The sequence below is a fragment of the Melospiza georgiana genome, chromosome 3 (assembly GCF_028018845.1).
Source record: "Melospiza georgiana isolate bMelGeo1 chromosome 3, bMelGeo1.pri, whole genome shotgun sequence".
Taxonomy (NCBI): Eukaryota; Metazoa; Chordata; class Aves; order Passeriformes; family Passerellidae; genus Melospiza; species Melospiza georgiana.
This window is the reverse complement of record NC_080432.1, coordinates 58,880,211-58,897,434: the sequence shown is the minus strand read 5'-3', so window position 1 is coordinate 58,897,434 and position 17,224 is coordinate 58,880,211.

Below are 17,224 nucleotides of genomic sequence, written 5' to 3'. Positions count from 1 at the left end.
ATTGGTTGCTTGATTATTTGGAAGGTAAGAAAAATCAAACCAAACCACAACCACACTCTCCCTTCAGCCAAGAATTTGAGAGGTAAATATACATTGAGTTTAGGAAAGATTTTTATTCCATGAGTACTCTGATGTTCAGGAAGACTAATTTTGCTTAAAGATATGCAATTTATAACTATAAATGTCCTTAGTTTTTGTGCATTTTTTCTCCTGAATAAAGACAGCTAAAAATGGGCATTTAATTTAAACCTGTCTACAGATCCTGCCTAATTAAAGGAAAGAGGGAGGCATTTCTAAACTGGCATACTCATTGCTCTCTGGGAAGCTCTGAGTGCCAGATCAATCCCACCAAGAGCTGCTTTCCCCAGGTTGCTCATGTAGGAAGCATACAGGATGATTCATTTGGCATATCTTGCCTGACTCATAGACCCCTTATGAATCCTGCTCAAAGTACATATGATTTTGGGTGAAAACTGAGATTATTGGGGAGGGGGGTCTTTTGGTTTACTTTATTGTGTATAACATTTAACCTCTTACTCAATCTGAGTCCAAATATTTAAAGACAAGATTCTTTTATAAATATATCAAAAAGGAATGGAAAATTTTAATTGATCTTCGTAATCTCTAAATCCATATATCAGTGCAGACGACCAGTAAGGATGTTTATCAAATGACTAAATGAAAAACTAGACATCATATTTTTCAGTATGGCACAGCTAAGAACACCTGAATTTACAGCATTTGGAGTTTGTTTCCTTTAACCAACAGTTTTCTTCTACTAAGACAGAAAACTAGGATATGAAAGACAACGTTGAAGAAATCATCTGTGACATACCATCAAAATAGATCATAATTTGCATTTGCTTATGAAATAGTCCCATGTGCATTAATCACTCAGAGTCTTTGGCAAGGGCTCCTCATATCTGTGTTTCATGGAAGATCAGTTCTTGGCAGCTCTGTCTAACTAGGTTCACAGAAATAGCTGACTTGAAAAGTAAAACCCTAGAATATAGAAATAACAGTGAAAAGAATCTGTATCTCTGCTATTTTCCCTTCACCCCATATTTTTTCTTAGACTTTACTATGAGAACTTTAAAATTTAATTTTCTATGGGAAGAGGTAGAAATAGATGCAGAAAATGTTTGTTACCAATTTTCATCTGTTTTGCTGTGGATTATTATTTCTTCCAGTCTTACATATGGTTAGTGGCTAGTGGCATTGTCACTCCAGTTTCAGTCTGTCAGGCAATGGAAATGAGCCAGATCATTTATAGCTTCATCTGTGGTACAGAAAGGAAGAGGCAAAGCAATGTTCAAGAAGACAAGCCCATGCTCAGTTTTGAAGTGAGACCTATTTATCACTTCAAGAAATGATCTGATACAAGTAGAAAACGCACACAAGAAGGCATAATGTAGATTAACACCGAAGAGAAGCAGTAGCACATGGCATGATGCTGCTGCAAAAGAGCAGATCCTCTCAGAAGTTTAAACTCAGGTAAATTTGTCAGATAGGTTTGAAGGAAACCATGTGGGGAATTGTGTTTTGTGTGTTCACAGCTGCCTCACTATCAGGCGGGCTACACATGGCAAGTGAAGGCCACTTGTCTATACACCCAACCCAGCCAAGCAGCGACATCTCCACCACCACCATCACCTCATTTCCTGTAAGGATTTTGTAATTTACCTCCCCATCTGCTTTCTGGTAGACAGGTCACTCCACCAAGAAAACCAGGTCGGATCATAGGTGTGGCAAGCCATTTGTCTGGGAGTGTCTATTAATATAAGATTAGAGGATAAGAACAGATAATTGAAATATTTAGCTCATTTGATCTTCCCAGCAATCAGTAGGAAGATTTCTAGAAATTTCCTGACCTAGAATTTGAATTCAACTCATGATGTACAATAGCCACAGCTGAAATTACTTTATGCTTGATGTATTTAAAAACTTTGTGTGAAAATAGTCTCTTTTGTGGGAAAAGAAAGGCTTCCTTTTGATTTCAGTCTGATCCCAATAATAGCACTCAGTTTACAAGACACAATAAATAATCAATTTTACCTACATTTGCCATAACATTCACAGATGTGTAATTTCATACATCTCCCTCCAGCTAAACATTTTTTTCAAGCAGCAATTTCAAATGAATCATCCTTAATATAAAAGCCTTCCCACACCACATCTATGTATTAATCTTATCACTCATAATTATACTTTTTCCTATTTTACTGTATATATTGAGTTTGAGAAATCTCTGTGGAAAAATGAAAACATGAAATCTATAAATTTTTACTGATAGAAAGAGCAGCCTCCAAAAAACAGCAACCATTGAAGTAATTTTCTGGTGCCAGATATTGATCACACTTGAGGTAACTAGAACATTTGTTCAAATAACAGGTATGACTAATATAACTAAGATGTGTAACAGACACATGATTCCCTGGAATAGTGGTTGAATATTGCAATGCAACATCCAAGTTAATTCATTCAGCATTTTGAATTATTTAATCTACTTGAGTTTTTCTAAGTGATCTTTACCCTTGAAAAAACCTGTTTAAAGACAGAGTATTTGAAATTAAAATTTTCTGTTAGCTCCAGTGACCAGTTTTCCAAAAAACAACATTAACACTGATTAACCTTGCACAGAACTTCTCTGAAAGTAACTTTTTTCCCATTCTCTCAGTCTGCAGTTATCTAGATGAGAAACAAGGTAGAAGTTAGTGTTTGCTTCAGGAAATATAAGACAATCACATGTGAAAACTGCCAACATGCACATTACAGAGTAACAAAGGAAAACAATATACAGAATACTTTAAACGTGGCAGTACCCATCTAGGTATTTATTATGGCAAAATATAGACTCATAAAAATCCAAAATAACTATTCTTTGGGATTAATTTTGCATACACATTTTTGATTTCTGAGAAGAAAAAACATAAAAGTGAATTAGAAATGGGAAAAAGGTTTTGTAAAAAAATAAAGGAAAACCACTTAATTCTTCTTGGATGCTTATGACAGCACAAAGAAATTCGAGAAATATTTCCCTCTGGCAAACACATATTATTCTGTTGCTTAAATGTTCACTCTTTACTACTACAACAATAAATATATTGAAGTAGATTACCTGCAAAGAATAGAATTTCTCTTGGGTTCCTTTTTATTTTTTTCAATTTAATGTTCTCTCTTTGTAACTAAAAATAATTAATTCACATCCATTTTTTTCAGTATTTATACCTCACAAATGGCAGTTTTTCAGGTGTTAAGAAATCAGATGTGAGAAAGTCTCTTTTTCAAGTGAGTCAGCTCTGACAAAGGGCTAAAATTTATAATTGATATGTATGAAGAAAAGTAACAAAATAGGACCCAATAACATTTTGACTATTTTTCTAATTTCCTGGATTCAGTCCTTTGGAACAAGAGCTTCATAGTTGATATTCTTTTTCTCATTTCCATATTATCAATATGGTATTTTATATTGCTATCACTGAAGAGAAAAGCCTTTTTCTGTTATATTCTGTCTTTCTTTAAGCACTAAGGCTATTTCATTTCATTTGCATAGGAAAATGAGGCAAGGATATGGAAAATTTTGTGTCTAGCTATTCCTGATTGAACACTAAATAGTTCTTAAATATCACTAAATGGTGAGTTACTTTATTAACAGATCAGCTTCATATTCTCACAGCACTGCTTACTTGGCTTTTTTTGGAATAAGAATATTTTTAAGAAAAAAATTGGTTGATTGAAAATCAATCATCAAAAGACCTTATATGATCACTCAACCTGAATGAACTTTGGTCTTGGTATTCAACCTTGCAGTTCTACTGAGTCCAGTAGCTTGTGATTTGATTGATAAAATCATTCTTTTTGAGTGAATGATCCAGCAGAGTTTAGCTGAATTTTACATGAACTACTATGACTAGTGTACAGAATTCACCTGTTTCCTTGGAGACTATAGAGATCCATTCTTCCATTCTTCATTACATGATGACAATATCCTAATACACTTAGAAAATTCTACTAATGTCCCATATGCTTTGTTAGATTTTTCTTGTTTCTATGAAACATCCTTTCCTTGTAAAATCTTTCTTTTCAGTACCATATAATGTTTTTGCCCTTACCATAACAAGAATATATATATATATATATATGCACACATATTTATATCTATATCAATCTCCTATATGTATATCTATAATATTTTGTGTAACTCATGAAAACAAAGGACAAAGCAAAACAGAAAATAAAGCAGAGATAGAAGATGACACAGGAATTATTAAGACATATTTGTAAAGACTAGAGAACTGAAAAGAATTTTATCATTTACTATCAAAATGCTTTACAGATTAATTTGAAATAGATATTCTTTACAAAAAAATTAATACCTTAACATTTAAAAATATTAAATTCACCCAAGTCATCTTGAAAGCTCTTTACATTCAGTAGTTCTTGCAATGTGAATGAAAAACAGGGTACTTAGTCAGAATCAAGTTAAAAGGATACAGCTGCTTTGATGGGAAAGTTTCCAGAATAATTTTTCAGTACTTCTTAGGAACAAGCATATTTAAGCATGAAATCTTCCGGTTTTCTTGGGCAGACAGAAGCAAAACTTCCCTTTCTTTTTTTTTTTTTTTTCCTTTCCCCAAATGCTAATGCAATTAATTAAGGAGGAAGGGTTGGATCACTGTGATATTCATTCCTGGAATAAAAGTCCCACTGTCTTCAACCAAGCCTGTATTTAACTCCTTGCATTTTGCTTTTAATTTCCCAGTGGATTAAATCAGTAGCTCACTGATGAAAACCAAGAAAATAACCAGGAAAATGTCTGGAAAAAACTTTAACAAAAACCAAACAACACAGTTTCAATTTTTTTTTAATCTGACCATACAATTGGCCTCACTTACTTAAAACTCTAATTTCAGCCAGTTCTTCCAGGAAATTTGATCCTGTGACATCTCATTATTTCCAATTCTAATAAAAGTGGCATGATGTAAAACTTCTTCTGGAAGATAAAAATAATCAGCTACTGTGAGTTTATGTTGCAGGTTCAGCTTCATTGTAAGAAAAATCTGCATGTTTGCATAAATTCAACTGCGTTAAAAAATCTCCACTCAAAAATCTCCACTCAAACCTGATCTTGCTTAGGTGACTTGTTAACAGTTAAAAGAACCGAATCTGGCTGTATATTTTGGACAGATTAGTTCCACAGGATAAGTGATAGAAAACAGTACAATGAGAAAACACATAAAAAAATAAGAAAAAATAAAATGGTAATAACATAGCTTTAAAAGTTTCAGTGTTGAATGGCTTTTCTTACTTCAGGGAAGACTCAGATGATATATCCAGTGGAAGGGGGAGCAAGATGTCTTTAGATCAAAGAGGCAAAACAGACATTCTCAGGTCTGAATTCCTGACAGGATATTTAGTGTCTTGGTTTCAAATTTGGTTTTTAAACAGTAAAAAATCTTTTTTTTTTTTTTTTTGACAAGCTAGTGCTCAAGCCTAACACCTCTAACTTTTGTTGATCTTAAATCCACCGAGTCTTAAGCTTTTCTCTGCACATCTGCCTTTGAGAACTCTTCTCTTCAAGAACTCTTGGCTGTTTTCTTGCCATATGACCTCATGTGCATATCTCCAAAGGCAGTACTGACCCAAGAGTTTGTTCAGGGGTTTATACACATCTGCTGAAGAGCCCTACCAGAATGGTGCAGAACTCTGGACTTCTGCTTGATCACAGAGTAAGGGTCCTCTCTCTCGCTGCTTCTCCCACAGAGTGGGAGTTAATATATGGCATCCTAATTAATTTTTATTTTCTCCCTAAAAAGGAAGTATCGTTTGTGTCCTTTAGGCCTTTGCTACACTTTTCTGTGTTGACAAAGATAATGTCAGAAATAGAAGCTTTCACCTCTATAGAACTGTTATAAACCCGCTTGCAAAATAACAAAGAAACTAACAGCCCTGATTTTCAGTTTGCAACTTTAATCATTATCTTTTAATAATCTCTTTTCATGTAATTATCTTACATAACAAATGTATACCCCAGGTAGATACTCATAGAGTTGATCTTTTGAATCGCATGACATTAAGCTCACGATTTCTTATATTTTCCTTGATCTGAATGGATGCCTGATACAGTCACAAATTATATAACCCCATCAGCAGAGGGAATTTTGCAACCTGGCTTTCCTAGATAATCAAACCCAGAATTTCAGACAATTTGAAAGTTTTTACCCATATGTCAGTCTTACAAGCATTGTGAGAATATACTTTTCCTACATTTCAGAGGTACCTATTAGTAGAAATAGAAATATCTCTTGTTTAGACCTCCTGTAATCAATCACATAATTAAGAGAGGAAAAATATATACACAAACACAAACTATGGACATTCACTCTCAATTTCTTGTCTTAGATACCTCAACATTCTCAAATATGTTTTAGTCATTGACCAAATGAGTACTGGATCCTTTTATAATTTTTTTGTGTGTCTTTCAGAAAATAATCTCCTTCCTTTCTTTGCCAAGATCCCCTCTTTTCTCACTCTGACATTCTCATAGAAGCACTTCATTTTTTCCCCTTGCTGTTTAGCAAGTAAAGGATAGCAGTAAGAAGAGATTATGATTAAGATTTTCTCTTATTGCACTATTAGTAAAGTCACTATTAGCAATTAAGCATTGTGCTACATAATTTTCTTTTTCTACAGCCTTATAATCCTTGTTGGGAGGCTGTAATACTGACATTTTATTCCATAGTTCATGATGGAGAGAAAGCAGTTAATACTGCTAAAAGCAGCAGAAAATCACAATGTTTATTTATTCCTTGTTTTTGTGAAAGACAAAACACTTGATTTACAGTAGAGGCTTTTGATTTTGATGGCATTGTTTAGCAAAAATTCAAGGTCAGAGAACATCTTGTTAAACCTCTTTTCAGTGAATAGCCATCATTTAGAGATTATTTTAATTTTGAGCAGTCTCAAGTAATATTCCTTTGCTTTTCTGTCTTTAGGTTTAAATGCTATCCATGTGAAATGTTTTTTATAATATTTATCAATTACTATTTCATTATCAGGAATCCAAATACTATTGAAACTGGAAAAAAAAAGTACAAAAACAATTGATTCAGGAATTTATTAATTAGGTTAATATGGGAAGTTTGGAAAAAAAGATGTTGAGAAAAGCTACTGAATTTCCTGTTGTTTTTTTGCCACTTAATTTTCTTGTTTTGTCATTATTTTTCCTCTTTATTTTCTTCTGAAACTGATTTATTTTGTTTGCTGCTTCATCAATCTTCATTAGTTCATATAGTTTTATCTCTTTATCTATAGGGTCAGGTAATTTGTTTTATTCTTGGCTTTAGAAACAGAAAATAAAACAAATTATGGAAAGAAGTGAAGAATTTCATATAAAATAACAGCCAGAATGGAACATAACCTTGAAATTCAACATGATAATAATGTATTTTGGCAGGTATTGTGAAATGAAACAAATAAGAACTTGTTCAATTCAAATAAAGTTTCTCTGTTTCTTTGCTTAAGGGCCAGACTTCAGTTTCCAGACTCTTTTCTGGTGTTTAGGCTGCATTTTACAGATAATTGAGCTGGGCCACTAATGATGGTCTAGGAGATATTATGCTGTACTCTTTGTACCATGTTGCCTAAGCTGTGTTTGGAGCACACAAAGACTACAATGTTATTACAATGCCCATCTTATTGTTCTGAACAGAAGTGATAGAACAGTCTTTGAATTTGTAGGGATTGCTATGCAGCTAAATCCTCTTTCAAAATGTCAGATCTAGAGATTTTAGTTCAGGAATTTAAAGTGCAAAAAAAAAAACCCTCACCAAAACACTGCAAGTAACTCTTTCTTACCCACAGATGTGTCTGAGGCCCTTCAATGCATCCTTCCCGCTACAAGTAACAGTCTGATTTTTTGCCTACAAATGCTGCATGCAGACATACCTGTTCCCTTGAATTACATGCCTTTGCTTTCTTGGTGAGTAAAGTACATACACAGGACTCTTGCTTCATCTTCATCTTCCTCAGCCCAGAAAAACCTTACTTGTATGAATGACCCACAGTCAATCCCTCGTGTTCTGCCTCCTTGTATATAAATATCAGACACCATGACCATGGCACCTCTGACTCCTGGAGGGAGGTTAGGTAAACTACAGACAACATGCCAGGTTGCTGACTGGTGACAAAATGCTTCTCTTTGTGGGAATAAAAAGGGTTTGCCAATGATTATTTGAATTAAGCAGTTAGGGAAATGCTAAATGTTAAAGGCTGTCTTACTTTCACAAAAAAGCCTGAATTTTCAACTCTTCCCTCCCCCCTCTCTCCTTGAATTCCATGAAAACTGATGGTTTTGACAGAGCACAAAGCACAAGAGAAAGATAAGGACCTTATTTCAGAAACAGCTTACTCAAACCTAAGTCTTGGTTAGTCTGTCCTCATGCCTGTCATGGCATCAGGGTTCCTGTTTATTTAGAATTTTTTCTTTAATTTTTTTTCTTTTAACACTAATCAGCCTTATATAGCCTTATCAGCAAATTTACCTCGCTGATAATTCCTTTTCTGGAAGATGCAATAACCTCTTTTCAGCATTTATTTTTGAAATGCAATGTATCTGAGAATCTTCATTCCTAATCTAATCAGATTTAGAATTACTCACCTACTGATACTTATCACAATACAAGGACCAGATTAATACAGAAAATACACCTGTCTGAAGGTGACATCTCTCACTTCTCAAAAAAAGGAGCACTTTAGTTTTATGACACAATTTCCCCTTATCCATTTGAAGACCTTTACTATCCTGGACTTGCATGCAACTACACAGGTAGGAGGACTTGTTCAAAGATATTACAGAGAAAAGTGAATTACTTTCATTATTTGCTCAGCAAGATAAGTGGAAATACAACATCATACCACTTTTCATAGAGTGTAAAGCACTACCTGTTGCAATTCTTTCATCAAATCACCCCACAATTTTCTAAAATGGCATCTTTGTCATTGCAAGGAAGCATTTGCTCAAAAAGACAACTACAGTAAGGACTGCAGGTAGGCAAAAGCAATGAATATTGCTCCAAAAAGACTGTAATTCTAATGTTTCATCTTTTGGGAAGAAAAAGGCAAAATATTATGGCATGTGAAATTTTTTCTTTGCTTTCCTTTAGTGTTAACACAAGATTAAGGAATTAATGGCAGATTCTGAATCTAATGCAATGACATAAATTGCATTTTAAGGGAGAAAGTAATTACTCAGTGAAACAACTTACATGCTTGTAATATTGCTATCTTCCTGTTTTGATGGGATACTGTAGTTTTATGAGGAGCCAGGAATTTCCCATTTTTGAAAAATGTCAGAGACTTGCTCAGACAGATGAACTAATGTGTCTAAAGTGAAGTTTAAGAATGGTGCTGTATTTTTAGAGTCTACATTACTAGGAAGTTGCCAGGCTTCAAGCTGACCAGCTGGTTTTTAGTCATCTCAGGGAAAAAAAAAAAAAAAAAAAAAAAAAAAAAAAAAAAAAAAAAAAAAAAAATCCCCCGCAGTTTCCCTCGTGATCTGTCTGGTCTTCGCTGAGGTAGGTACCACTAATGCAAACTTTGCAATGATTATTCAGTTGCAATAAGATAGAAGTCAAAGTTGATATATTCTCTATTCAACAGCCCTAATAGGAACTGAAAGTTTGTTTTAGCCCCCAGATGTGGTAAGTAATACAGACAACTGAAGTATTGTGAAGTCTGGCTTCTGGTTGTGCTTATTCACGTCTCTTGTAGAAAAAAAACCAGATCATCCATAGTCTCTTCAGAATTCCCATCCCTCCAGAGATCTCTGGGAAGGGCTTTGGTTAGCCACTAGATTTATGGCCTTCCCCCAGTAGAAATTTTCTCAGTCTCACTGATTAATAGATTCACCCATCATTATGCTGAGCAGCCACCATGGTCAACAAGAGCATCCTCTCTGAGAAGGTTAAGAATGTTGGATTGACTCCATCAAATCATAGCTGCATCTTATTTTGACACAAGTACACTTTGACAAAGTGAAATGTGGTGGATAATATTGTAGGGATTAAGATTTGAAGACTTTTGAATCGGTTTTTCTTTCTTGAGGTAGGAGAAATAAACATTCAAAAATATTTTTATAACCATCACTTTAGGTTTTATTAGTTTTCATTTAATGCTGAAGAGCTTTCTTATCTAAACAAGCTAATTTTTAAAAGAATGAAGAAGCCCCTAACCTTTTACACAGATAATTATTATTTGCATTGTAAATGGCTACATGATATCTGCTTTCAGTTTTTCAGTTCAAGTCTAAATGGAGTGAGAAAAAATTAAAACGTGTTGTTATCTTCTGAAAGCTGTATATTGGCAGATGTGAAATGAGCTTTCAGCCTAAAAGCAGCAGTGGTTACATTTGCATTTAGGTATTATGAGTGAAAACAGCAGCAAAGATTCAGCAACACGGACAGCTAAAGTGTTAACCCAGAGTGCTTATCAGAATTTTCCAAGCTGCAGTAAGATCATGAACCCATGAAAGCACCTTCTATATAATGATATATATATATGAGAGCTTGTGGTAAAGTATATTTCAGAGAAGATGCACGTAGGGAACGTATTTTCAGGATTCAACAATACCAAAACAAGGTGGTAGAATCTGAGTGTCAAAGAAGAGGGGATTATTCATGTTCTTAAGTTGTAGGACGCGTACCTGTCTCATTAACAGCAGTTTTCCTTAACCTATTGTCATTGAAGACTTCTCTAAGGAATAAAATCTGAGATTTTGTGGGACCTCCTCTCTATATATTTCATAAGGATCCCACAGGAAAAGAAAAAGAAATAACAACTAGAAAAATTGTTTGAAAAACACTATCTACATCTAAAGTTTAAATGCTGGATTTTGAGTCACATCTCTTTATATTTCTAATGACTTTTTCAGGGGAAAGAATCTTCCAGCTAGAGCCAGGAGGCTCTCCCCCTTTCTTCACATAAACAGTTATGTTTGCCAGAAACATGTTCCTATACATTTTTAAATCAGTTAAGAGAAGTTCAGAGAAAATGAAAAAATATGATCCAAATGTAGATTGCCATTTAGAATGAGAAATCTGCTTGAAATACAAGAGGTCTCAGATTAATTATTTAAATATTCTGCTTTCCAAAATGAAGGCAGGGAATGCCTCCACTATATCAGAGGTTTTAAATATTTATTTTCCCTTTTTTGAGTATGACTACCCCACCACAAAATACTTGATTAAACAGAAATTCTTCTATTCAGCAAGGTAAAAATGAACAAGAATGATTGTGTATTTAAATTAAATTGTATTGTGTGAATCTGAATGTATATTTAGGGAAAATTAGTTTAGGATACACATGCAAAAATATTTAGAATGACCCCTTATAAACTACTTTTTATGAAAATTGAAACTGACTTGTTGATAAAGAAAAAGACCGTGACTAAAGGTAGAGAGGACGAAACTGGACTTTTCATGAATAATAAATGGCTTTGTGGCTATTTTAGTGAATGGGGGAGTATATACATATATATGAGCACACATGTGACAGTGACTCATAGAAACAAGCTGGCACCTAACAGGGTCCTGGAGTCTTGCTGGGCTGTGAGGCAGGCATTGCCGAGGGCTGACACTGCCCACGCTCCCTTTCTTTAAGGCTCTTGTCTCTGCATTTCTTGAGGTGTTTTGTTCCTTCTTTCTGCCCATGGAACCATAAATTTATGGCAGAAGGAGGTATCTAAACCCACACTACTCCCAGCTCGCTTTCACATTTCTTACGCCAGGCTGTTGCCATGCTTCCTAACCCCAGAATAGCATGTAGGGCTTGGGTAAGGTGAGAATGGCCAGAGCAGAGCTGCAGACTGTGGTTTCCTTTTCTGCTCTTACTTTCTGCAAGAAACTTTATGGACTTGTGACTTATGCAAGGTCTTCTCCCAGCTGTTTTCAGGTTGACTCAAATTTGGTCAGTTTATCTGCTGCTTTACTCCTTCTACCCAAAAGTCTCCCTTTCTGGATATGAAGACCTTAAGACCATGGGAAATCTATTCCACTCCACAATTTGTCCAGTGATTAACCATACTCACTGTTTAAAACTACACTTTTCGGTTGCTCTGGGCTAGTTCTGCAGCTACTAATCCTTGCACCTCCTCTCTCTCCTATATTAGTGAGCCCTCCACTTTCTAGTGTTTTCTCCCTTTAAACAGGCTTATATCCATCATTCAACTAACTTCTCAGACTTATTTTTGAAAGTTCAAACAAAATAAGCTCCAAGTACCTTCCTAAAAGAGACTTCCTAAACCCCTGAACTCATTCCTACATCTGTTTTGACACCTCTTCAGATTTTTAACAAGTTTTTAAAAATGTTGGTAATAACTCTACATTACTTCCCAGTACAGAAGCAAAATCACTTCTTTCCTTCTATTCGATCTTTTTCTTTGTATTTATCCAGGGATTGCATTAGGCCTTTTTGGCCCAGCATTATAGTGCCATTTCCAACTGAGTTATCTATCCAGTGTGAATCCCTACATCACTTTCTCTGAGACATTCTTTTCCAAGATAACTATTTTCCTGTCCTATTTGTATGCTTTCCTTTCTTTCTTTTCTTCAATTATGCAAAACTTCTCATTTGGCTGTATTACACATTTTCATTCAAATAAGGAGGGTTTATCACACAATTCAGACTGTTCTATTAAACAATGTAAACCCCACCAGTGCCACAGTGCAGTGAGCCATCATGTGGTGTTTGATAAGGCCTCTCCAGAGAAACTTCCCTCGGGATAGGCTGGGAAAAGCTGTGTTGCTACCATACTTTTAGACTGGTCCTATGGCCCCACTCAGAGAATAATTGAAACAGAGCATGCAAACAGTGAGATGACACAAGCACTTGCCATTTACTTAGTCATTCATCAATTTCTGCATAGGTTGTTTCTCTTACATGACATTTCCTTATTTGTCTTCTAAGTTTGAGACAAATGCCTAGAGCAACAACAAAAACAACAAGCTTCAATCAATTCGTAGACAAAAAGAGATTCAAGCTGAGGATGTGGGTAAATAGTCACTGATTTTTAAAATATATATACCATCTCTGAAGAAATCTAACAAAACTTGGGATATTCCACAAGAAGGCACAGCCCAGGAATAAAAGGCACCTGAATACTCATAACTAAATTGTATATATTATGTATAAACAGAAGATTACTGTCCACAACAATTTAGACAATTATTTTTTCTAATAATATATTTTACATGCATGTATATGTGTATATATTTTACATATTATACTTGTGGTATATGCTTTTATACATAGGACATATTTAAGAGGGCTAACCAAACACTTGCTCTGGACAGCTTTTCTTTTCACAGTTTTGCCTAAATCCAGAAAAAGAAAATTTCCTGTGAAGTGGGCAAATTTTACCTGCTTCTATGAACAACCCCTTCAAATGCCATGCATTTCTACATTTCTACATTTGCATCTTAGGATTTAGAATTGTAAAGTGTAATTGCAATTTTGGTATGCATGTTTAAATTAGGAATAACTGCAATAAGCCACAACAATTTTAAAATGGTGCACTAAAATAAAGCATGAAAAAGTTCATTTTAAGTTAGCTTTTCAGTCCTGAATGACCACAAGCCATTGACCTCTAGAAAGTCAGATGTTCACAGTACTATTTTTTGAATACAGAGTAAGACTTGGTAGAGAACAGCTATTCTGGAGCACTCATGATATCAGATATCCTTATTCATGAGTAAATTTGCTTCATTCTAGCCTGGATTCACACTCACAGTAAAATTCACACACCCTTCTTTAATTCAAATTTTCTTCCAAAGTCAGGAAAACCTTTATCCTTAACAAGCCTTCTGGTCTCAAATTTCGTCCACATGGAAACTTCTTATTCTCATTCCTGTTATTGCACATTTAAGCAATCAATTTAGTCTATTTTCAGAAAGAGTATGTCAGAAATGTGAGATGACAGAAGTATAACCTGTCCCAATATGTTTCAGTAATCTGAGAATTTGAATCTGAGTTTGGACTGGGCTGGGAGATGAAAGAAGCAAGAGAAGAGAAGAGAAACTTAGAAGAAGCTGAAATACACAATTCATGTTTTAACACTGTTCTTTGTTTGCTTTGAACTTCCTTTCAGATATGATTTTGAAATATCAAGGATCTCCAGATCATGTGTGAAGCAGCACCTCTGTAAATCTTTCAGCTCAAGCTTTAGGAAGACCTTGCCCCCAGGGCATATTGGGTCCACCTAAGGCCTCAAAGTTTCCCCATAGCCCTGTCAAGGTGAGATTGTGAACCACTCTGAAATGTGACTTCCTAAGTGCTTTAATAGGAATCAGAGGAGCAATGGCTTAACTACTCACCCACAGCCCTAACAAGTAAATAATTCTGTGCTTTGTAGCTCTAATTTCGACTTTTTCCTTCCAGTGATAGCTCAGGTTCATTTCTAACACAGGAAGAAACAAAAGAAGGTAGCAGAGGAGAAAGTACAGCCAGAAAAAATTTTTGCAGAGTTCTGAATCCTAAGATAGAGGTTAGTATTCACCTTATTCAATCATTCATTCTTACTTGAAGCTTGGGTATACTTTTCCTGCTTTCTATGAGGAAATTAAATATTATTTTCCCATAAAATTCTGTTAGCAACTTGCTCTCTTTCAGATCTTAAGTTTCAATATTATTTGGGTTTGTGCACACCCCTCTAATGAAGTAATAGTGTATTTTTAAGGCTTTATTATTTTTATATTTCTACAGAACATATAACCTGAATAAAATTACAGTGAATTTGAGGGTGAAGTATATGTAAATACACGTGTGACATCTGTCCTTACTTATGACAACGGCCCAGAAGAATTAGCATCAAAGGCTTTGTCTGAGTTAGAAAATGCTACTACAAAATATAGCAGTGAAATGAAAACATCAAATGTGTAACTGTAGCATTTATGACTCATTATGTTGCATCCATGTATCTGTAGAAAGCAAGGTGAATGCTTTAACTTATATGAAAACAAAGAGATTTTAAAATTAGGATTCACTTTCAGCACAGTTGTCATCTTAATGAATTTCAGGACAAATTTGGTTTTCCATATATTTATTTCACACATACACTTCCATAATGTTACAAACTGTTACAAGATAAAATCTGTTTATTTTTCTTTTATGTGTTTCCTGTTGTTCAGGAAATCAAGCAAGTAATTTTTAAGAAGCATATGCTTGTTATCTTTCAATACGGAAAAATGTTATCTTTTATCTTTGAAATATTGTATGCCTAGAATAGTTTACTTAGAAATTTAAATGCCATTCTATTTTTGTGGCTTTGTGCTATAACTCGTGTGCATTATATTTGTAGTTATAATATCAAAAGAATAAAAAATATGGGCCTAATTTTTTTTTTTTTTGGTAAGCAGCAGTGAACTGACTTTCTTAATAATATAAGACAAATTTTGGAGATCAGGTAATGCTTAATTTTGCATCAAAACCAAGTTAAACTTTGACACATGATTTTGACCTGTATTTCAAAGAAATAAACAAGAGTCTCTCTTGTCCATGATATTTTGTAGACTTCTTCACCTGTCAATCCAAGACAAATATACCTTAGAAAAAAAAATTCAGAGCTAATAATAAATATTATTTTTTCAAGAAATACAATTAAAGGGAACTATAGAAACCTTTGTATTTCTTCTTTTTGACCATTTGCAGATAACTGTGATTTTTTGGGTTTTTTTAATATATCTTGAATCTTAATGTTTTTAAACAATTTTCAAGGACATTGACATTTATTTGACAATTGTACTTATACTGACTTTTATAATCCTAAAGATTCAATCAAAATTTTAAAAAGTATTTGGAGGAGAAAATAACATTTTTCTTCTTTATGATTAAGTTATACCCTTATGGGATTTTTAAAATACTTTTTAAATGTGGTTTTTTAATAATTTCTCAATCAGTTTTGCTGTTTCCCATTACTAGAACATTTTAAGGAAAAATTAAACCTGCATAGCTGGATTATAGAAAATCCACACAGAAGTATATCTTGTTCTTCTACACCCAAGATTAATGAGCCATCATGCCTGATCTCAAGGATATTCACTTTCCTCAGTTCATGTCTGTAATTTCTTTAAAAATAATAAACAGAACTAAGTTTCATCCTTTTGTGGCAATGCATATAATTAGTTTTTGGAATAAATAAAGGTAGGCTATGAATAGCATGGGACAGCAGATGAAATTGAAGAACAGTGGCTAGTTGCATAGGAGTAAATATATGGATTCAATGGAAAGCTTTGTGCAAGAGTAACCTGAGGATAGGACTTCAGTAAATTATGGATCTATTTTAACAGCCATGTGTAAAGGGAAAAGACAGCTGTGCTAAAGACAAGAATAGGATTAAAATTTTGATTAGTGCTGGCAAAAAGGGAGAAGGCTGCTGCAGTGATAGATATACTCAGATGTGTCTCTCTCCCCTTAGAGTTGTCATCATTTTAGGAGAAACTATAGGAAAGCTGATATCCTGAGGTATGATACAGACCAAGGGAATTGTTATCATATGCCCTTGCAGGTGAAAAAGGCTTTTCTGTGGAGTGAGACCAGCACAGAAATATAAAGAGTAAATTACATGGAGAAGTTTTCCCTGAGCCAATTTGCAGTATCACACAAGATTATGTTCCTCCTCAGCAGGATTTGCTGATAACAAAGAGTTAGGAGGAGGAGGCAGTACCCAAGAGGGCTGTGCAGACCTCCAGAAGGACCTCAGCAAGTTGAGGAGCTGGGCAGAGAAGAACTGACTGAAATTTATCAAAGGCACGAGCAGGGTCCTGTACCTGGGGAGGAAGAGCCCCTGCACCAGCACAGGCTGGGGGTTGAGCTGCTGGAAAGCAGCTCTGAGGAGAAGGACCTGGGAGTCCTGGTGGACAGCAAGCTGTCCAAGAGCCACCAGTGCCCTTGTGGCCAATGGTGTCCTGGGATGGATTAGGAAGAGCATTGCCAGCAGGTCGAGGGAGGTGATCCTGCCCCTCTACTCAACCCTGGTGAGGCACATCTGGAATGCTGGGTCCAGTTCTGGGATCCTCAGTACACGAGAGACATGAAATTCCAGATCCAGAGGAGGACTACAAAGATAACTAAGGGACTGGAGCATCCCTCTTACAAGGAAAGCTTAGAGACTTTGGTCTGCTCGGCTTCAAGCAGAGATGACTGAGCTGGGGCCTCATCCATGTCTATCAGT